The sequence below is a fragment of the Diabrotica undecimpunctata genome, chromosome 3 (assembly GCF_040954645.1).
Source record: "Diabrotica undecimpunctata isolate CICGRU chromosome 3, icDiaUnde3, whole genome shotgun sequence".
Classification (NCBI taxonomy): domain Eukaryota; kingdom Metazoa; phylum Arthropoda; class Insecta; order Coleoptera; family Chrysomelidae; genus Diabrotica; species Diabrotica undecimpunctata.
Genome location: NC_092805.1, coordinates 136,770,468 through 136,793,951, shown reverse-complemented (window position 1 = coordinate 136,793,951; position 23,484 = coordinate 136,770,468). Strand labels below are relative to the sequence as shown.

At 34.2% G+C, this 23,484-nt stretch overlaps 1 protein-coding gene across 3 annotated transcripts in view; it reads left to right on the top strand.

Moving 5' to 3' along the window:
• Positions 1-12,473: 12,473 nt before the first annotated feature.
• Positions 12,474-23,484, top strand: part of LOC140437463 (uncharacterized) — a 519,890-nt gene continuing 508,879 nt past the window's right edge. For all 3 annotated transcript variants that reach the window (XM_072527008.1, XM_072527009.1, XM_072527006.1), the window contains exon 1: positions 12,474-12,839. The gene's annotated coding sequence lies outside the window, so the exon portion shown is untranslated. The remainder of the gene's footprint in view (positions 12,840-23,484) is intronic.

The window sequence follows — 23,484 nt, the reverse complement described above, 5'->3', positions numbered from 1 at the left end:
TGCAGCTTACGACTCTTCACGATGTTGACTTCTTCTATGTACTTTTTCATTGGTGACTTTGTCTATCCATGGTGTCTTCAGGATCCTTCTGTATAACCTTAGCTCAAAAGCCTGAAGTTTTGATAGAGTTTCCGCCTTCAATGTCCACGTTATTATACTGAATATTGTTAGAGAGTTTGTAGCTAACAGAGATTGGATATTATATGTTGCATACATATAATACCTTTTATTAATTTGTTATAGTGCGAGTTTAAGTGCTAATGAAATTTAGGACATACAAAAAAGATATGATCAAGACCACCAAGTTTTTATTTTATTTATTTAAAATAAAAGAGGCCGAGGCCGATAATTGCATTTATTAAGATTTTCTCAATATTTGCACTTGTCCTTGCTCATTTTTATTTTGATATAAATAAATTAAATATATAGTACGCATGTCTAAAGCGTAGTAGGTTTGGAAATGTATGCAAGCAGTAGGAGTTGTTTTTTCTAAAGTAAAGAAATAATTTTGAAGATTAGGATTGGGATAGATGAGAACCTTTAGGCTTAAGTGCCTCTTTAAGGGCACTAGAGATCTAGCCATTCTGATGGGTGACCATAATGCTAAAATAGAAAAGGTCAGACAAAATAACATTATGGGAGATTTTGTACTGAGTGATAGAAATTAAAGTAATACTAACAAACTACCTAAAATCTCTAGCAGATGCCCCTCGTAATATCTTAAGGAATCAAATGGGCTACATCACCATTAGTCTGGATGAGTAAACCTCTGCATGGGCAACATCTTACTGATGTCATGAAGAATATGTCGTAGACAATACAGCGTCGAACTATTAGTTGACATCAGGAAAGATGCTTCCCGAGACAGAGAGTTTCCTACTTGCCATTCAGGATCAGGTTACTCCAACTAAAGCTTACCCCGAAATATATTGTCAAAGACCCTCAGCTTCTAAACGACAAATGCCGATATGGATGTCAAGCCCAAAAAACCATCTAACACGGGAGGTTGCCAGGCTTTTGTCGGAACTGATTACAAAGAAAGCCATGACTTATTAGGAAAGATTCTTCACCAAGAACTTGCTAGCAAAGTCGGACCTCTCCAAAACTTCTCCATCTCCCTTATTATGAATATGACAGAATGCTTGAAAACGACAACTATAAATGTTACTGGGACGCACTGTGCTCACAGACCAACCAGTGGCACGTAATAGACCGGATCTCATACTAGTAATAAACTTACTAGAAAGACAACTCTAATAGATGTGGCGATACCTAACAATAACAACCTGCGTGTTAAATGAAACGAAAAAGTTGCCAAGTACAAAGATATGGAAATACAAAAAAGTTGACAATGGAGAATGGAAAGTGCTCAGACGATACCTATTATTCTCTCTACTCGTGGAGTTATTCCAAAGAGCCTCTTAGAGAACATATAACCAACCGCTGGGTGTTAATGAACATCTCTATAAGACCATGCAAAAAGCAGTACTGCTCGATGTGTAAGAACATTTTTGGGAGATCACAATACGCAGTCCGACGTACCAAATCACCTAGGGCTCAATAACACGGAAGGAGTCCCACCAGAGCTCAATCCTTTTGATACCGTAAGTATTTGTGTTTAAAGTGTCAGTTGTGTGAGTTTTTAACAGCATGCATGGATAATATTACATCGTTGCGTCGATGGATGTATAATAATATAGATATTATCACTTGTGAAAGCAATGTCGTCTCGCGCTAACTCTATTTTACTTTATCTTTGATACATCGCGTTTTTAACAGTTTGAAACCCTAATTTGCGACGATTTTATCTCAGGCTATTTTATCTTTTTGATACAAAAAACATGCCTATACGTCATGAGCCGCGTATTTTATTTAAAAAATAAATGAACGAAATAAAATTTTTGTTAAAAAATTATATATATATATATATATATATATACATATATATATATATATATATATATATATATATATATATATATATATATATATATATATATATATATATATATATATATATATATATATCGGCTATCGTCGTATTCCCGTTCTCCTCCGTCAATCCTCCCGGTCTAAGGCATGCTCCTCCTTCAAACCTCTCGATTTTATCGCTCTTCTAATTCCTTAATTCCATGAGCGTCGAGGTCTACTTCTTGTTCTTCTTCCAGGGGGCTTCCATCTGTAAAGTTTTTGGGGCCAACGTTCGTCAGGCATTCTCATTGGGTGTCCAAACCATTTTAAACCTCTTTCTGTCAATGACCGTCTCTGTAGCATTCATGTTATTTCTTATAGATTTGTTGGTCTTTCTTTCCAGCCTTGATGTTCTAGCTAAGGAGTTCAGACATCCTACAATTTTACGTCCCTGATTAATTCGGTGTTTAATTTCGGTTTCTCACAAGCCGTTCTTATCAATGAGTGCACCTAAATATTTAAATTTTTGCTAAACTAAATATTCTATTTTCTTCATACTGACTTGTAACCCCCATTTTACATATTCTCTGTATAGACGCTTTATCATAAATTCTAGATCATAAGAATCTTGAGCTAGGACGACTTGGTCATCTGCAAAATTCAGGGAGAATAGTAAGCCATTTCCTATGGGGATTCCCATTCCCTGGCAGTGGTTTTTTTCAATTTTGGAGGGCTGCCTCAATATATACATTAAACAGTTAGGGTGACATACTGCATCCTTGTCTTAGTCCTTTAGTTACTTTTATTGGCTATGATAGTCTATTTCCGATTTTTAGGTAAGTAGTATTATCCCTGTATACTTCTGTGATTATTCCTAAAAGGTACGGACTAATGCCGAGTTGTTGTAAAGCTTGCCACAGTTTAAGTCTTAGAACTGTATCGTACGCCTTTTCTAGGTCGATGAAGGCTAGATGTACTTTGGTACCAACTGCTATTCTCTTTTCTATTAACTGTTGGAGTAAAAACAAGTTATCAGTGCAATATCTACCAGGCGTAAATCCACTTTGGTCTTCGCTAATTAGATGTCCTACATCATCTTATATTTTTCCATTTATTATCTTTTCAAACAATCTCCCGAAGGTAGGTAGGACACTTAATCCTCGCTAGCAGTTAGGATCTTTTCGATTACCCTTTTTAAAGATGGACACTTGATGAGCGGTTTTCCATTCAGATGGTACTTTAATTTGTTGGCAGCATTGATTCATTAGAAAAGTTATTCGTTCTATTAGGAGTGGATCTCCAGATTTAAGTAACTCTACAGCTATATTGCCAGGTCCTGGAGATCGCCCGTTTTTCATTTTAATTAACGCAGTACGGACCTCGTTATTAGTAGGACACATATATTCTAATCTGGACTCTTGGAGTCAATTTTTATAGTGATTTTCCCACTTTTCTACAGGAATTAAGTTGCTTAAGGAGTTATGGGTGTTTTCGTTAGATTAGTGATAGTTCTCCATGCTTCCGTAGTCTGAGAACGACCAATTAAATTTTCAACTTGGACACATTTTTGTTCCCAGAAATTGTTAAAAAATTAATTACTATTAATTGAATTAAAAAGAATTTTAAATGTATGTAAAAATGTGAGTTTGATTAACTACGTTATGAACGTAGTGATCGTGCAGTGGGATCTTGTACTATCATTGTTCACTAAAAAGTCGTAGAGAAGTGATGGGTTTTATGTAAGAAAGTATCTTAGACAAAGATTACAACATGCATTAAAATATACTTTGATATTTTCATTTCCTTTGGATACAAGGCTTGCATACATTTTTCATATCCATTTGTATGTGTTCATGTTTAAACTATTCTCATTTACCGATTAGTGCCCCTACTATCTAAAAACCTCTTAACGTTCGTTTAATAAACACTTAATTAATCCGTTTTATCTACGTTAATGCTCTAGTTGAAGTTTTTCTTTAGGGCTTAGTTAAGCCAAGATAATTTTAAATTGAAATTTTCCGATCTGAGCGGAAACTACTAATAAATGCAAAATTGATATTCAAGAAGATTCTTAAAGGAACTGTTCATTTTTATTCCAATTACGCTACGTAGGAATATGAAGACATTGTTAAAAGAAATCGATTTATATTCTTTTGCCAATAAACCGTCGTTCAGACTTAAGTATCGAATATTTCTATGGAGCTTTTAATATTGGACGTGACATGAAAGACAACATAATTGTGACTATATTCTATCGCATTATTATAAAATATGAGGAATAAATTTAGTAAATGTCTAATAAATTAGTAGAAATAGAGAACAAAATGTAATAACTTATTTCTTATATTTTTCTCTTATCAGATGAATTTTTTTTGTCTATTAAACGACAATTATTTTTTTATTTTATTTGAACAATCTGTGATTTCAATTATTGGTTTGTTTTTCAATTTTCTAGATATCTACTTTTTCTTTTTATGTGGCTTCTATAGCAAATGGAAAATCATCAATAGTCCAGTCGTCAGAGATTTGATATCTAAAAACGAGACGAACAAGCCAGATTTTGCTTCCCACTAAAACCCCCACTCGTAGGGGGGAAACGGAAGTTATTGATTTACCAAGAATCTGTACAAATCAGGTCGAACGAGAAACCAGTCCGGGTGACCTTCTCGTCTGTTCGAAGGGAATCGCCGGAATTCTAGTCTAACGGTTGTTTAGTATAAATATAAAGACCTTTTATTTAAGGGACAGTTAGTTTTGAACATCGACTTTAGTTTTTAAAATGTAACGCACGTATTGTAATAAATTTAAATAAATTATATAATTATTAGTGTGAAATAAATTAGTTATATTGTACAAATAAAGACTTTAAATAAACTTGTAAGTGTTATAAATGTAGAACCTTTGATAATAAATAAAGACAATAAATTAGATTAATAAATATACTACACATCCCTAAGGCAGTAAAAGAACTTCACCTCTACAGTGACGGCTGTGGTGGCCAAAATAAAAACAATGTTATGATCCGATTACCTTACTGACACAGGAATGTTTGAAAAAATTATCCACACATTTTCAATGCATGGCCAGTCTTTCTTGCCATGCAATCGGGACTTTGGCTTGGTAAAACGCAAACTCAATCGCATGGATAGGCTGTATACACCAATGAAAGTTTGTGAAGCAATTTATAGTTCTGCAAAGAGGCAGAAATTTACTGTACAAATGGTCAACTAATGACGTTTTGGATTTTAAAAATTGGTGGTCCAAATATTACAAAAAGACGTGCCTTTCTGTTGAAACTTCTGCTAAATCTATTAAACGTTCACAAAAGGAGTCAGTCGCAGTTTCCAGTTTTATTGAGTTTTGCTACAATCATACAAAAAAAGGACTTGTTGAAGCATTAAAGTTTATCGATAGAGCGAGCATTAACCAGTTCCTTTATTCTAAAAAGTCAGAACACCGAGAATGTTCAACTTCCAAAGAAAAGAGCTTATCCTATGGAAAAATATTGTTCTGAAGCCAGTTTCTTGTGGTATTTTAAAGTAATTACTATTTAAATGGGAATAAGCCAGAATTAAAGGTTAAAGTACGTTTATTTATGTTTCAATTTCCACTTCGAAAATCGTTCTCAAAATTTCAAATTTCAAAATTTCCGAAGTGGAAAGTGAAACGTCAATAAAAGTACTTTAACCTTTAATTATTTTGTCTCAACACTTTCTTTAAAAAATCTAAACAACGTAAATGGACATGGATCAGCCCAGACAAGAAAACTAAGAACGAAATAGACTATATACTCTCCAATAACAAAAACATATGCACCGACGTGACAGTACTAAACAAATTCTATAACGGGAGTGACCATAGATTGGTTAGAGCGAATATTAAAATACAGACGAGAGTAGAACGAAACAAACTTATTAAAAGAGAACGATACCCAACCACCGATGTGCTATTTCAAAAACAAACGGAATACCAAAAAGAGTTAAGCACAAGACTAAAATCAGTAGAGACACTGAGACAAATGGATATAAACGGACTAGCCAATAAAATAAAAGTAACTGTAACAACATCGGTTAAGAAAATATGCTCAAACACGAAAACAGCCAAAACATCTAAACTTCAACCTAATACAATTAAATTACTAAAAGAAAGACGAAACAGAACAGATCGAACTTCGGACAGCTTCAAAAGTTTAAACAAAAACGTGAAGAAAGAAATTAGGAACGATCATAGAAACTATACTAACAATCTAATAAAAAATATAATACAAGATAACTGCAATATGAAAGTACTCAAAGCAAAAAACTCAAACGGCACAAGAAAAATCATAGAAATAAAAAATGAGAAAAACGTCACCGTCCGAGACAGAAAGGAAATAAGCGAGGCCATTGAAAAATTCTACACTAAATTATACTCGGCAAATACACAACCACAACAACGACGTACTGAACGAACAATAATTAACACCGGCTCAGAAGAAATACCGACTATAAAATAAGAATGGCCCTAAATCAACTAAAAACGAATAAATGTCCGGGAGAGGATAAAATTACAGTCGAAATGTAGAAAATCGGTGGAAGAAAAATAGAACAGGTATTAAGTATTTTATTTAATAAAGTAATTGATGAAGGAAAGATTCCTCAAGAATGGTACAACTCCGAAGTCATTTTACTATTCAAGAAAGGAGACAAAGCAAACATCGAGAATTACCGACCAATATCCTTGCTCTCACATCTGTATAAATTACTAACTAAAATCATAACCAATCGCCTAACACATAAGCTCGATTTCTATCAACCTATCGAGCAGGCTGGATTCAGAAAACATTTTAGTACCATAGACCACTTGCACACCGTAAGAACACTGATAGAAAAATGCACCGAGTATAATGTTCCAATTCATATGGCGTTCGTCGATTTCCATAAAGCATTCGATTCCATCGAATTATGGGCAGTGCTTGAATCTCTAGAAAATGCACGTATAGATTCAAGATACACTAACATAATTAAAAACATATATGAAAATGCCACCATGCAGATAAAGCTGGACGAAAGCACAAAAACTAATCCCATAAGACTACAACGGGGAGTAAGACAAGGAGACACCATCTCTCCCAAACTATTTACCCTTGCTCTAGAAGACGTTTTTAAGAAACTAGAATGGAACAATAAGGGTATCAACGTCGACGGATCATACTTAAACCACTTGCGATTCGCAGATGACATAGTTTTAATAGCCGATAATATCCAAGAACTAAATGATATATTACAACAATTAAATGCAGTTTCAGGAGCGGTAGGCTTAAAAATGAACTACAGCAAAACAAAAATACTGAGCCGAGACCAGACAAATATAACAATACAAAATCATACCATAGAAAAGGTTGAACATTATGTATATCTAGGTCATGTTATCAAACTAGGAAAACCAAATCAAGATGCTGAAATTAAAAGAAGAACACAACTGGCATGGGGCGCTTTCGGCAAATTAGCATATATCTTGAAAAACACCTCCATTCCTGTAAACTTAAAGAAAAAGGTGTATAACACATGCATACTACCAGTTTGTACTTACGGCTTGGAGACAGTAGCTCTTACCAAAAAATCTGCTAAAAAATTAGAAACAACGCAAAGAGCAATGGAACGAATCATGCTTGGAATATCACTAAGAGACAAGATTAGAAACACCGAGATAAGACGTAGAACGAAGATTAGAGATATTGTGGAAGAAATTGCAAAAATGAAATGGCGCTGGGCAGGTCACGTAGCCCGATATAATGACAACAGGTGGACACAGAGAATTCTAGAATGGAGACCAAGGACGACAACAAGAAGCACGGGAAGACCTCAAAAAAGATGGGTAGATGACATAAGAACAGTGGCAGGCAAACAGTGGATTAGATTGGCGCAAGATAAAGAAAGATGGAAGCAATTGGGAGAGACCTACATTCAGGAGTGGATGGAACATGGTTGACAAAGAAGAACCTTTAATTGTGGCTCATTCCCATTTAAATAGTAAGTACCTATGGAAAAAGTTCCAATTAACATTAAAAAAATCAATGATATTCAAAAGATAACTAGGTATCTTCCTCAGGATTATCAAGAATTTTATGAGGAAATAATTGATTGGACAACCACTGAAGTGGAAAGTACTGACGTTTGAGTATCTTTATTTATGACGTAATAAAGTTTTTCAATAAACGTTTCTTTTTCATTAATTTGAACAAATACGAAGCAAAAAATAATCGTTTAGACATTTTTTTGTTAATTAATTCGTGAAAAGCTATAAGTCAACGAATAGAATAACAAATAAAATATTTATTAATACACTAAAATCAATGTAAGTACGTACAATATTATTATCAAACTTATAATAAAATAATTCATTTTCCAGGAAAAATCACAAATTTTTATTTGTTTTAAATATAAACATTTTTTTTTATTTTCTCAAAACTTTAGTCTTGTGACTTATATTCTTTCATAAATAAGTGATTCATATACACTTACGAAGAAAAAAACAACCGTAAACAGTTTGGTTTTCGGAACGCAGTGGGTACGAGAGAGGCCCTCTTTAGCATACAAGCGCTATTTCAACGATGTATAGATGTGAATTGTGATATTTATGCATGCTTCATTGATTACCATAAAGTATTTGATACAGTAAATACGACATTGATGGATATATTAACAAATATTGGAATAAACACCTGTGATCTAAGAATTATTAACAATCTTTACGGGAATCAAACATCGCCTATCCGTACAGAGGCAGAAGAATCCGATGATATTAAAATCACACGTGGTGTCCGAGAGGGATGTATACTATCACCCTTGTTATCACATATACTTTGAGGAAATCTTTTAAAAAGCAGTATAGGAAGTTAAAGCCTGAATTCGAATTAAAGGAGAATTTATCCATAAAATAAGATACGCGGATGGCACGGTGGTATTCGCTGACAGTTATGAAGCTCGTCAGCAGTTAATGAATAGAATCACAGAAGTAAGTCAGAGATATGGACTTTCAGTAAACATTAAGAAAACCAAATGTATGATGATCTCTAAGAAGGAACAGCCAATTTAAAGAATTAGTGTGAATGGTCAACCAATAGAAAGAGTAAAAACATAGACCTACCTTGGTACGAACCTCAATGAAAATTGAGATCATTCGTACGTGGTTCAACCCAACAACCACAAATCTTTACAGAGCAGCAGTTTGCAAAATACAGATTGCCATGATGGTTGCCTACATCCGAAATGGATAGGCACTACAAGAAGAAGAATATAATATATAATTCTAATCTATTATTATTGGTAGAATTATTTTATCCAATTTAAATTTTTCGCCACTCACACCATTTTCGGCCTATTTTCCATATTTATTCGCAATCATTGTTCTATAATTTTTTTCTACGCAGTTTTAGGTATATTCTTCTTCTTTAAGTGCCATCTCCGCGACGAAGGTTGGTAATCATCATGGCTATTCTGACTTCGGAGGCAGCTGCTCTAAACAATTGCCTTGAGCTGCAACCAAACCACTCTCTCAGGTTCTTCAACCACAAAAAAAAGTTCTTCTTCCTACACTTCTCCTACCCTCTACTTTTCCTTGAATTATGAGTCTCAAGATGTTGTATCTTTCGCCTCTCATCACATGTCAGAGATATTGGAAATTTCCTTTCTTTTATTGTAGTTTCCATTTTTCTCTTTCCGCCTATTCTCCTTAACACTTCTGTATTCGTGACTCTATCTACCCATGGAATCCTTAACAATCTTCTAAATGTCCACATTTCAAACGCGTTAAGTCGATTTATTGTATTTTGGTTTAATGTTTATGATTCAGCTCCATAGTAGAGTAGACTGTGTACATAGCATTTAATTAGCCTTATTCTGAGGGCCAATGTCAGATCTTTGCTGCATAAAATCTTTTTCATTTTCACGAAGTTGGCACGTGCTTTTTCAATTCTGACTCTTATTTCTGCAGTACAATCGTTATTTTTTGTGATTATCGTTCCCAAGTAAGTATATCTTTTTACTCTCTTAATCTGCTGGCCGCCTACCGTTAATATTTCGTTTGTATTGTTGTTCTTGCTAATTTTCAAAGAAGTGAAGACACCGGAGGCATGAGAAGACTACGTGAGAATCAGGAATAGAGTAAACCAAGAAATAGATAACATCAAAAAAGAACACTGGGAGAAATTTACCAAAGATATAGAATACGACCTCTATGGATCCCAGAAAAAGATGTGGAAGATGATAAGGAGACAAAAAACAGAAATGAATGAATTTGTAAGCATAGATAACATTACGGAGGAACAATGGACTGAGCATTTCACGAAATTATATGGAGAAGGAGAAGAAGAGAACAGAGAAAGAATCATTAACGAAACTCACGATAGAGTACTAATATCAGAAGAAGAGCTACAAGAACGAATAAAAAAATTAAAAAACAGAAAAGCACCTGGTCCTGATATGATAAACAATGAACTGCTAAAATATGGAGAAACAACACTACGCAAATGGCTCCTAAAATTATTCGTCGATATAATAAATACCGGAGTAGTACCAGCGGAATGGAAGGAAAGTCTCCTGCTACCGATACTTAAAAAGGGAGACTCGAGAAATCCTGAAAGTTATAGAGGCATTAGTCTGATGAATAGTACATTAAAGTGGTTAACGGCAGTCATAAAAGATAAAATCGAGGAAAGAGCGAACATGGCAGATGAACAACAAGGCTTCCGGAAGAACCGCAGCACAATAGACGCAATTTTTATTATCAGACAAATAATAGAGAAGTCTATTGAATATGGAAAATCAGCGTACATGTGCTTTGTAGATTCAAAAACTGCTTTTGACAGGGTGAAGCGAAATGACATCTTAAATTTATTACAAGCTGAAGAAATAGACCATCAGATAATAAGGACAATTATTAATATATTAATATTTTAAATTTTTTAAAGTTTTTGAATATATTTTTATCAAAAAAATTTTTAATTCAAATGGAAACATTTTAATAGGAAATTTAATTTTGAGGAACTTTCCTGTAGATGTATATGTACGAAAAGTGCATAGAATTCACCCAAAGGGACTCATTCATCTCTTTCTAAAAAACGCACCCCTTTAAATGCGCTTTGCGGTTTTCTCATATTTAAGCTTCATTGACCATATGAAACAATAACACCCTTTTAACGTTGTAGTTCCTTTCCAAAGTACATAATCAATAGTAAATATGACTACTTTTTTCAGTGTATTATCTTTAGATTCTCCGTCACTGAATTTGGCTAAAACTTAATTTCAGTTCACTGAATTTCAGTTTATTGCTGAAAATTAGCTTTTAGTCAGATATTTCAGCTTTATTCTGAGAACCGTTTAAGTTAAATGCAGCAGACGATTTTCATTACATTTTGTAACTACTGATTTTGAAAGTTAAAAATATCAGTTTCGTACTTACTTAGATTAAACTTCAGACTTATCACTTATCAGTTGTATAATATCACTTATAGGCTACTTTAATACTATAAACGGGCTTAAAATAAATATTGTAACCAAAAATAAATTCCTTTTATTAAGAATTACATTCATTAGAGAAATAACTCTCGTACTTTGTCGACTTATTTTATTAATTTTAGTTATTGCCATGTATTACTGTGTTCTTTTTCTTGACCCTGTAGCTCAATGTTCCCTGGATACGCAAATCAGATTTCTGAATTGGATACAACTGTGTATTGTGCATCAGTATGTAAATTCGTAAACAAGTTCCAAACAACGCAACCTGTTATGAAAAGGGCTTTACCGAGAATAAATTTACGAAAGTGAGTCAGAAATGAAGACAAACTCTAGTAACGGACGTTATTGAAAGTGTGACTGAACTTAAGTGGCACTGGGCAGGTCACATGGGCGACAGCTCTCGGATATATGGACACATACATTCTGTAGACTGTTGGTTTTGTATTCTAGGGATACGAAAAAAAGTATACAAGCCTAGAAGAGCTGACGAAAAGATATCCAAAGTATCGCTGACAAAAAAATAATTCACGTTACCCTAAACAGAAGGGGATGGAAGAATTTTAACAGGGGCCTATCGAGGAGTGGATAAGTGAAGGCTGAGAAGAACAGGGAGAATATCATAATGGAAATATGGATTATTTTACAGTTATAAATAAGATGTCCGTAAATCATTTTCTTAAATGTAAAAAATCCTCGTCAGATTCTCTCTGACAAATTGTGATTGAAAATTCCATCAGAACCAGACATAAAGCAGCTGCATCTTTACAACACATTTCCGACTTCCGTCACTCCACTCGGAGCGCAACTGCATAACACAACACAACAAACCACCAAAAGAAAAAATAGCAACAAATCATCATCATCGTCAAGTTGTCTTGGCATCGACTTCAAAGTCGGCGGCCGTACTGTCACTCATTCTTCACCACCAGGTTATCCTTTTCGAGCAGCTTCTAGTAAGTCACGTAATTATTTGATAAGTTGTCTGTAAATGAATGGAACAGTTTGTTTGAGTTACTAGATAGTACGCGTTCGGCGCGAACCGCATTAAGCATTTTTCCTTCGCCTCGTCATTCTGTTTCACCAGCCCGCGCGGCCTACTACGCTCACACCGCACAGTATCGCTGCGGATACGCCGAAGAGAGGTGTATGTAACGTAATTTCTCGAGTACGATCTTATGCAGCACCTGTAACGACCGGGGAATGTAAACAGAAATTTTTTAGATGGACATTTCTTTGCCGCTGGACGTAGCGTGTGACACTTTCGGCCCATAATATAGATAGTTTATTTATGCAAGTGTGATACGAGGTTACCTAATCTCAAATCCAGTTTTTGTTTTGTTTTGGTTTGTGTTTTTTTCTACAATTTTTGTGACTGTTTTGTTATGGATATGTTGTGGATTTTAAGAAAGCAGGATTGACTGGTTTTTTCAGGTGAGTAAGGTCTTCTTGTTTTATTTTGTAGGTCACATTATTTTGAATGTAATTTTTGGCCACTATCCAGATTTTTCTAAAATTGGAGGGCATCTAATTATGCTTTTAAAATGCATTTAAATATACTCTGGTTCACTTTTAGAATACAGATGAAAATATTATGTTTTTACTAATTATTCCAAGTTGCTTTCATGTGGTATTTTTATTTTATAAGTACTATTATACACTGGTATTAATTATTTTACAATCATATGATTGATTTTAAATAATAGGTACCCGACATTTTCCAGAAAAATTCAAAAATGCAATTCATTCGCAGCAGTATGAATATTTTTATTTTGATATGCATATTTTATTGACAAAGGCACTGACATTAGATAGATATCTACATTTAATCTACTAAATATATTAGGAAATATCGTATACAACTAAGTAGAAGCAAAATAAATATTATCAGCTTTAATGGAGCTTTTGACATTACATACATATTTTATAGTAGGATTTATTATTTTCAGTTACTTAAATATTGATTTTTATAAACTAAATATAGGTCTAGCAAAAAATTCATGTATAGAAAAAGTTTTTATATAGAAAATTAGCAAATATATATTATGGAAGGGTTTGAACGAAGTATTATTTATAAACAAATTTTGAAACGCATCATATGATGGAAGTACAATATGTTAGAGTGTATTCTTAAAATGGATTGTTGCTGATGCATATAAATGATGAAAAAGCATCGATAGAATTTAACATGAAAAATAATCTTTAAAAAAACATTTTTTTAATATCAACAAAGACAAACCCAAAAAAAATAGGAATACAGTACTGTCAAGTCTATATTGACAATAAAATACCAGATGAATGGAGAAGCTTAAAAAATATCAAAAGATAAGCAGTTTAATCTAAAATATGAAGAAACAAGCAAGCTAAAAAGAACAAGCGCTAGTCCACACATGAAATATTAAAGTCAATGGAAAAGAGGCGTAAGAAAAAGAACAGAAGATAAATAAAAAACAAACAACTGAACGGAGGGATCGACTAAAAAATTAAACTAGCAAAGCAAGTATGGCTACAGGAATAATGCAGTGAAGTGAAACAACTCGAAGCAAAGCACAAGGAAAGGAAATTTACAGAAAAATTAAAGAGGTGGCAGAACTATGGAAACATAAAAAGCAGATACTGATGAAAACGAAATAGGAACCGATCCAGAAGAACAAAAATTTTTAAATGCATTAATTTGCAATCCTTTCCCAATGTGATAGATAGTCAGATATGGCGAATTATTATGAACATTATGACCTACGTTTTAAACTAACATTGAAATATGATTAAATATGACGGTTTAAGATGTTTTCGACTAACCCACCTTGTATCTGAGGGAATACAATACAGCAGTCAACCTTATAATCCGATTACGAAGGTATTTTGGTTACAGATGAAACATTTATTTGAACGAAATAAATATATCTTTTAAATTGTACTTATGTAAATTGTATTTTTGTTTTAATAAAACTTCTTTATTTTATTCAAAAATAAAAAGTTTCTTGCCACTTGTAAAAGATACATTTATTTAATTAAAATAAATGTAAAACTCATTAATTTTAATGAATAAACACCTCAGGAACGCCTATGATGATACAAATTTTACGACCGTTTTATGACTTTGAGGCACAGTTCGTGCTCTCAACAATTTGTGAACAGATTATAGGATATCACACCCTAGGTTTAACTTTTGAGGATGTTGTGTGTGAATTTCACGCACATGTGGATCACTCTCAGCCGAATATCTTTTTCATTTAACTCTTGTACCAATTAAATTTGGTACGGATGGAACTTAAATTAATAAAGGATTCGGAAGGCTGTATAAGGTGAAACGCCGATTGTTCTGCTTATTGTAGACAGTGATTGTGATTGCTCAGCTTCAAAGTTAAAACTTGCTCTAAAAGGGCTACTTGGATTGCTTCGTTATTTACGAGTCCCTGTTGGTTATGTTTTTTATTGCAAACTGACCCCGTTGCTCTAAATTTCTGCATCAGTTTAATCACATACTTCTGAGTTGCGTGTCTATTGTGGTGTGTTTCATTAAAATTCTAGCAGCTGCTCTTGCACAAGTATTATTTTTGTAGTATATACGTACAGTTTCAAATCTTTCTTGCATAGTGTAAACCACTTCAGCGATCAAATTGCACAAGTATCAAAATACTCTGTTATAAGTTATAACAAATTATAATTGACTATTAATCGATTAAAATTCATGTCTAAATATAGAAAACTGATAAAACTTTAATAAAAAGTGAAGTTTTTGTTTCTTGGTTTTTGAAGGTACTACAAATAGTACGGTTAAATATTTAAAACGTTTAAATTATGCTACAACTTTTTTTGTTACAATCAATTAAGATGAGAAAGATACTATCTTGTTAAAAGAAAAATTGTCTATCTCATAAAATAATCACTTTAGGCCGAATGCAAGTATACATTTTTGAAATCAGCACAAAAAAAAATACAAATATAAAATAGAAAAAGGTTCAAATAATTAAAATAAAATAAAGGGATGATACAGGGGCAGAGGGTACCTTTCACAGCAAGCTTAAATATGACATAATATCTCCCACTTCAAATATTAATTGAGTGTTTTTGCGCTTTGCATAAAAATCAGAATACTCCAGTCTTCAGAGAGGAAAATGCCACTGAACCTCTAAAAATCATACGAATAAGCTGAATTTTACCGAGAATATTAATTTTGGGGCCCCAAAAAAGGAGAAGCGTAGGAAGAAGACGCGTTTCCTGGTTGAAGAACCTGAGAGAGTGGTTTGGTTGTAGCTCAAGGCAATTGTTCAGAGCAGCTGCCTCGAAGGTCAGAATAGCCATGATGATTGCCAACCTTCGTCGCGGAGATGGCACTTAAAGAAGAAGAAAGAAGATGCCAAAAGGTTTACCACTTTTACCCCCAGGCTTTTTTGTGTAGAATGAACCGTTCTCTTAGAAACAACGCTTAAAGCGACCGTCGATTTTGCATGTCAGTTACGCGCGCGAAATCAATGTTCAATAAAATTTGTATCAGCTCGACGGTAAAAATTCAATATCTTTTGCTGATACAAATTTTATTGAACATTGATTTCGCGCTCGTAACTGACATGCAAAATCGATGGTCGCTTTAAGCGTTGTTTTTTAAGAGAACGATTCATTCTACACAAAAATGCTCAAAAATTTTTGTTTAAAATCATGTTAGCTACATTTTTTAATTGAAACCCCCCTGTGAGGGAAGCCCGAGGGTAAAAGTGGTAAACTTTTTTGCATATTTTTTAGGGTTCAAAAATTAATACTCTCTGCAAAATTCAGCTTGTTCGTATGATTTTTAGGAGTCAACTCTCTGACGACTGGACTAGAAGTTCAAAAGTTTAAGGTGGATAGTTTTATCTAAAAAGCACTCACTCTTCCTCCTCTATCCTTTATCCTTCGTAAGGATGTGGTGACGTTATGGTACTTTGGACTGGACCACTTTATTTGGTCTGACCATCGGAGTGGCGATTTTCCTCGGGTTCTTTTACCATCTACCTTGCCTTCAACCACCAACCTCTCCATGCCGTCCATTCGTCTGGTAATGTGTCCAACGTACCTCAATATATTTTGGTTGATGATGTGCTGTTCAGGGTATGCGCATCATTCTGCGATATACCCACATTTCAAAGGCCATTATACGTCGTGAGTCGGACTTTTTAATGGTCCAAGTTCCTGACGTAGCTGATGATATCAATATTGTTGGGAGAACGGAAAACGCAGCACGAGAGGCGTACGTAGCACTAAAGCAAGCGGCCACAAAAATGGGTTTAATAATAAACTCCAATAAAACGAAATACATGAAAATAGGTACGCAACCATAAATACTACGGCCACTTGTTATAGAAAACGACGTCATCGAAGCAGTTAACGAATTTGTATACCTGGGAACGCTCGTCAATACTGAAAATGACACTACCGCAGAGATAAACCGCAGAATTTGCACGGCTAATAGATGCTATTTTGGGCTTAATCTCCTTTTTAAATTTACAGTTATATCAAGAAATACGAAAGTAAAACTCTACAAAACAATAATACGCCCAGTCCTAACATATGGTTCAGAAACCTGGACTTTAACAAAAAGCAATGAAAATATGTTAGGATGTTTCGAAAGAAAAATACTAAGGCGAATCTATGGAGCGGTAAATAAAAATGGTGTCTGGAGAAGATGATACAACTTCGAACTCTATAGAATATACCAGGAACCAGATATCGTAAAACACATTAGGATAGGACGTCTGAGGTGGGTAGGACATGTAATGCGGATGGAGCAAACCGACCCAGCTAGAAAAACGCTCCTTGATAGACCTATTGGTCAAAGAAGAAGAGGAAGATCCAGAACAAGATTCCTAGATAACATAGATCAAGATATGAGAAATATGGAAATACGTGCTTGGCGGAGGAAGGCGATGGATAGGGACGACTGGAAAAAAATTCTTGGAGAGGCTAGGACCCACACAGTGTTGTAAAGCCAAAATAATGATGAGTTTCTGACGCATACCTAGCAATACGAAAGATAAGCGTCCGTACTAGGCGCAGTTTCGTGTTCCTGGTTATGTCCGTATCTTTCCAGATTTTAGTAAGTTTGACCGTTGCTGATCTGGCCATTGTAAGCCGTCGAAGTATCTCTTCTTCGCATCCACCATTGTTTGTGATAACAGAACCTAAGTAATTGAAACGGCTTACCACTTCAAATCCCGCTACGTTTCCTATTTCCGTCTGGTTATTTCTAATTTGATCGATTATCGTTACCTTGGTCTTCTGTACATTAATTTTAAGTCCATATTCACGACTAATAGTATCTAGTCTGTTCATGATGTATTCAAGGTCATTTGTTGATGATGCTAGTACTAAAGTGTCGTCAGCATAGCGGAGATTGCTGACTTTTCGGCCTCCGACTGATATTCGTCCTTGCCATCCGTCGAATACAATGCGCATGATGTGTTCTCTATATATATTGAATAAGGTGGGAGAGATAATACATCCTTGACGAACACCGGCTTTTAGTTTAAATCGGAGTATATGTTGTTGACTCTTACGTTTGCTGTGTTGTTGATATACAGTTGTTTCAGTAGGTATATTAGATGTTCGAGGGTAACCATTTCTCTAAGTATTCCCCACATTTTATGCCACTTTACATTATCGAACGCTTCGAGTAGTCGACGAAGCACACGTATGTTTCTAGATTAAATTCTCTAGATTTTTCTATAATTTGTCTGAGATTGAGAATTTGTTCTCGTGTGCCTCTTCCAGGGACAAATCCACATTGTTCTTGTGGGATCTGTGGTAGAAGTATTGATTTTAATCTCTCGTTAATTATAGTTAGTAGAACTTTACTTGCGTGGGAGATCAGGGCTATAGTGCGGTAGGTATTACAGTCAGCTGGTGAGCATTTCTTATAAATGGGTATGAAAGTTACACCAATCATCTGGCCAATATCCTGTGTTCCAGATTTCATTTAAACATTCCTTCAATTCCTATGTCTCCCATTTCTTTAAGTGCTTCCGCCGTGATTCCGTATTCTTGAGATTTTCCAGTTTTTAATTGATTTATTGCGGTTTCTATTTCCAATTTTGAAATATGTGGTTCCTTTTCGTCATTTGTTTCTTCTGGATTCACGTCTTCATGGTCACTATGAAACAACATTTCACAATATTGTTTCCATGTCGCTGCTATGCCCTCTGGATTGGTGATGATCGTTCCCAAGTTATCTTTAATTATCTGCGTTTGTGGTTTGAACTCTTTAGTTAAGTATTTTACTTTGGCAAACAGTTCTCTAGATTCTTGACGGTCGGCGTGTTCTTGTAGTTGTTTGCATATTTCTTTAAAATGATTATTTTTGTCTCTTCTACTTGATGATTTGATGCGTCTGTTTACATTTGCTGTCTTGTTTTCAGTTTTTGTCGGATTTGAAGCATTGTTTGAAAAGCACTGTATACCTAGAAATAGATATACACATGACGTTTGCCAAACGTCCTTTATTTTTTTTATCTTTTTTATATTAACTCGAAAACGACTGGATCGATTTTATTAATTTTGATTTTGAAATATTTTTAGAAGTCCAAAGAAGGTCTAAAAGGTAAGAAAATATAAGGACATTGCAAGGAGAATAGTAAAAACAACAATTTTATTTTCACATACAAACAGTTATTATATACTCCTTTGGATTGACGTCACTAACACCGTGGCTATCTTCACATCTATTAACTTTTTTATTTTTCACCCAAATGACTGGAGGTCGATTCCAGTTTTTTAAATTTCAATAATAATTAAAATTCTCCGTTTTTTTTTAAATTTTTTTTCATACAAATCTTCTCCTGACAATAAAAAACACATAAAAGAAATATTTATCACATTTGGTGCAGTCGTTTTGCACCAAGTTTTGCGTACACAAACATTTCGGCGATTAATTTTTATTTATATACCTAGATTAAAAAACATTAAATCACTTGGTTTGAGAGGCTGGGGTGTGATCGTCCCCCACGATCGGGGGGCTGTTGGGTTAAGATAACCCAATCTGCTGTTGGGTTATGAGTTACTCTCCATTTTGAAGACCATCCCTCAACTCTGTTGACTTAGGGCTTTGGAAGTTTGAATATCGTTGGACCTCTACGTAACCCTAAAGGAAAAAGGCCGTCATCAGAAAAAGGAAGTGTGGTATATTAGTTAAAAGCGTTAGTTTACATATTTTGATCACGAAAAAGCTCTCTTTTTCCCATATCTTCTGATGAATTTTTTCCTGTTGTTTTATCATTATTTCGAACCTAATTTTTTATATCTGTCGAACCAAGACCGAAGTTTGAAACCAGAATAATTTTTTCATTCGAGAAGTGTTCAAATAAGTCCCAAGCCTCTACCGTTTATAAAACAACTGCATAACATTCCCGACAAAATAACTCAAAATGTTAAAACATGTCTCATGTCTCGCTATTTCAGTTCCTTCTCCGATTTATTTACCTAAGTCCTCCTGATCTTTTACTTACAAAATTAAGTAGGTACTGAAATCGATATACTCATTAAATAATGCGGATGTTTATGCTTAGTTGCATATTATCAATGTTTTGCGTAATAATTACTACAACCTCAGTTTATTTCAAGTCTATATTTATTACTAACTATTAAGTAGGGTTTGTAGGCACCTATATAATTTAAGAAATATTACCGTATTGTCGGCGTATCTAATATTAGTGGGAATTTACCTAGACTAACGTCTCATCATCCGAAATAATCTAAAATAAGTTTCTATACTTGATTTGGAAATGTATAACACCACAGTTGTTATGGCAAAATATTACAGGATTGTTCCAAAAAAATGTCCCTTTTTGGCCACTTGTAGAATTAAAATTTTATAATCACTTTGAGTATATTATATGTTGTAGGTGTTGCTCAGTTTATAGTCCATATTCTATTATAAGTTACAACAATTGTAGTTTAATTTAGATTAGTTTCCATCGGGTGACATTATCAGAGATTCGTTCGTTTAATACACACATACAGTTAGCCCAGACTGGGCTAAGTAGGAACTGTAGATTTTTAGTATTTGACGTGGATCAGGTATTAATGACGTACTTACGTGCATCGATGAGAAAATCTTTTTCTTCGTAGTGTGTCTATACGTTCCGGATATTGGCCGCCATTAGAGCCATTTTTACTTTATTGAATTGTACGGAAAAATTACGTGGTTAGACTATATTAAAACTTACTATAAACTATTGTTTGGATTCAATTTCTGATAATTTATCTGAAAACAGATTTTGTTGGTATTTGTTGCAAATGGTTGTATAATATTTAATAGAAATTCTGTCACTGTTTTTGTATTGTATATTTGTATCTGTATTTTCCTTACTCAATAAAAAATAAGGTGTCCCGCTGTCATGAGATGTATTTTATTTCCTTCTGTAATAAGTAAAATATTCTTTAAACCTGAATAAAGTCCCATACATTTTGTTTTTCAAACATTTCTTTAGATATTTCACTAATTTGGTGAAAGATGGTTTTGTAATTACATATTGAATGTTATCATGATATTGAATTTCAGAATAATAATATTCGCATGGTCCTTATCTGCTGGTAAAATAATAATTATGAACTCATATATTTTAACTCACTTCCTGCTAACCTTTTGTCGATATTTTTTTTATTAAATATGGGATATTTAGATAAAAAATGGAAGATAATTTGTAGATTTTACAAAAGTAGCTTCTTTAAGCACTGTGATGAAAATGTAAATTGGTAACGATTTTTCTACACTGCCTAATTTACGCCTTGTTTCACTATAAGTAGAAGAGAGTGGTTCACAGTGAGACGGTTTTTAGACATTCGAGATTTTTTCACAACTTTTTCTATGTATATTGAAAACAAACAAATAATCCTGTAAATTGACCTTTATTTTACAAAAATACACAATAGAAATAGACTTGAACTTGAAAACATAAGAATAAAAAATTCTTTTTGACGTTGCAAAGTGTCTCACTGTGTCCCACAGTGATCAACACTGAGACACACAGTGGTCCACAACGAGACATCATTCATTGAACATGTAGTGCGCCAAAATTTACTTCGAACTGAACACAATTATTTCGCCTCTTTGTTTTTTCGTATAACACTGGTACAGGTAAAATCATCTCCATGTCTTGCGATAAAACACTAGCAACTTCAGGAACGTTTGGATAAAAGAACGTTTTCGATTTATTTTTTCTTCTCAGATAATTGATCTCATATTCGAAATCATCGGAAAGATTAGTCAAAATTTTGCCAACAAAATATTTTACTGACTTTTTGCTTGCGAACATAGTCATCAATGACTGCATTTCTATCCAGTTCTTCGAATCCTGTTATTGGAGCATCAAGGTTGGCATCATATTCAGTTGAGCTGTTAAGGAATTCTGCTTGGTCACTTAAAGAACTATTTTCGGATTTGATAAATCGTTTTTTTACTGTCTTATCTCTAGGATCCTTTTCCCCATGTTTGTCATTTGTGCAGGAATCTGAAACTGGAGATTCGACTGTACCATTTGAAAATGTTGACTGTTCAGGCCGATGTAACGGAACCAGGAAGAAAATCTTTTTCTCCAAAAACATCCCTATCATAAGGGAAAAACTTGATTTACAGAATCCTGATATTCTATTAATCAGAGTCATTGAATGATGAAATGAAATGAAATACTAAATGCACCAAGAGTCGACAGCTCTGTTATAGTGTACGTTAAACAAGAAATAAACGCCAACATCAAATGGTTGCAGTTTATTACTGCAATGGGGCGAAAAGGTTAAAATAGTCACTCCATTGGATTTGGCTAAATCCACATATTCAATTGAATGGTGAATGTAGAATTTTCGATTGAGGAATTTTTATGGTTTATGAAATGATGCGTAACTTCCACAAGCAACTCGCTGTTCATCCAGCCCGAAGGTGTTGCAAGTCCCAAACTACTAGTTGTCGCATTACGACGCATATTCGATTTAAAATGAGCCCTAGGAAATATAATAGATGCTGAAATCGTGTTTCCTGAAGCACTTATGAAGCAGCAGGTCGTTACTAAAGACCTATTTTCGGCACTAGTTACTTGACTCACTCCTTTGCACGCGATCACTTTTTTGGTTTCTGCACAGTTGTCGTCCCAGTTTCATCTAGATTCCATTTTCTAGAGCCATCGGCCAAGCATTCGTGCCTTCTCAAGACATTATGCAATTTATCAAAGAAAATTGACACATTATGTTCATTGAAAGATGTAGCAAGCGAGAGACTACATACTTCTGGTTGTCTGATGCTTAAGTTAGATGACCGTTTTTAAAAATGCTCTCATCAATTCTAAAGCGGCAGCTCTATTTTCTGACCAATTATTCGGAACCCGAATATTATTTTTTTGAGCTATTTCGTATGCTAAACGGCAACATCCAAGATTTATTAGGCCGTAGTTTATTTATGAGCACATTCTGAGGTACTTATTCTGCCAGTGCAAATTCTTGTTCTTTCGACATAATTTGGTGGCATTCATAGAAAGGTCTCTTTTTTACTTCGGTATCAGGGTTATTCGTTTGTTTTTCACGTATATGAAACAGAAAGATTATTGTTTGTTGTAAAAATAAAGTCTTTAACTTGAAACCTAATCGATCTTCATTTCCTTTACAATTTACCTTGCTAAAGTCCAAAATGACAGCCCCTTTAGTTCTGCTGATTTTGGCAATAAAAACCATTCTTTTGTGACTAACTCTACGGCTTCTCTCATTTGATTGTCAGAAAAAGAAGCAATGTTAGTCTTTATTTTTCTATTCCTTGCCATGATCTACAAAAAAAGAAACAAATAGTATGAGGTTGTATTATTCAACTAACGTCCACGATGCGGTACAGTGAGCCGCGTCTCAGTCTGCTCCACTAAGGATTGTCTCACTATAATACCCCACAGGTATAATTTTACCAAAGTGTGATATTTTTAAGCTTTACTTATATTAAAGTACTAACTCAATGCACAACCGAATAATACCGGTCGATATGAGGAACAGTATAATTACTTTCAGGAGCAAAAATCACACTACTAGCTGGAAACGCAAAAACGAACAAACAAACTGAAGCTAAGTTCGCTTT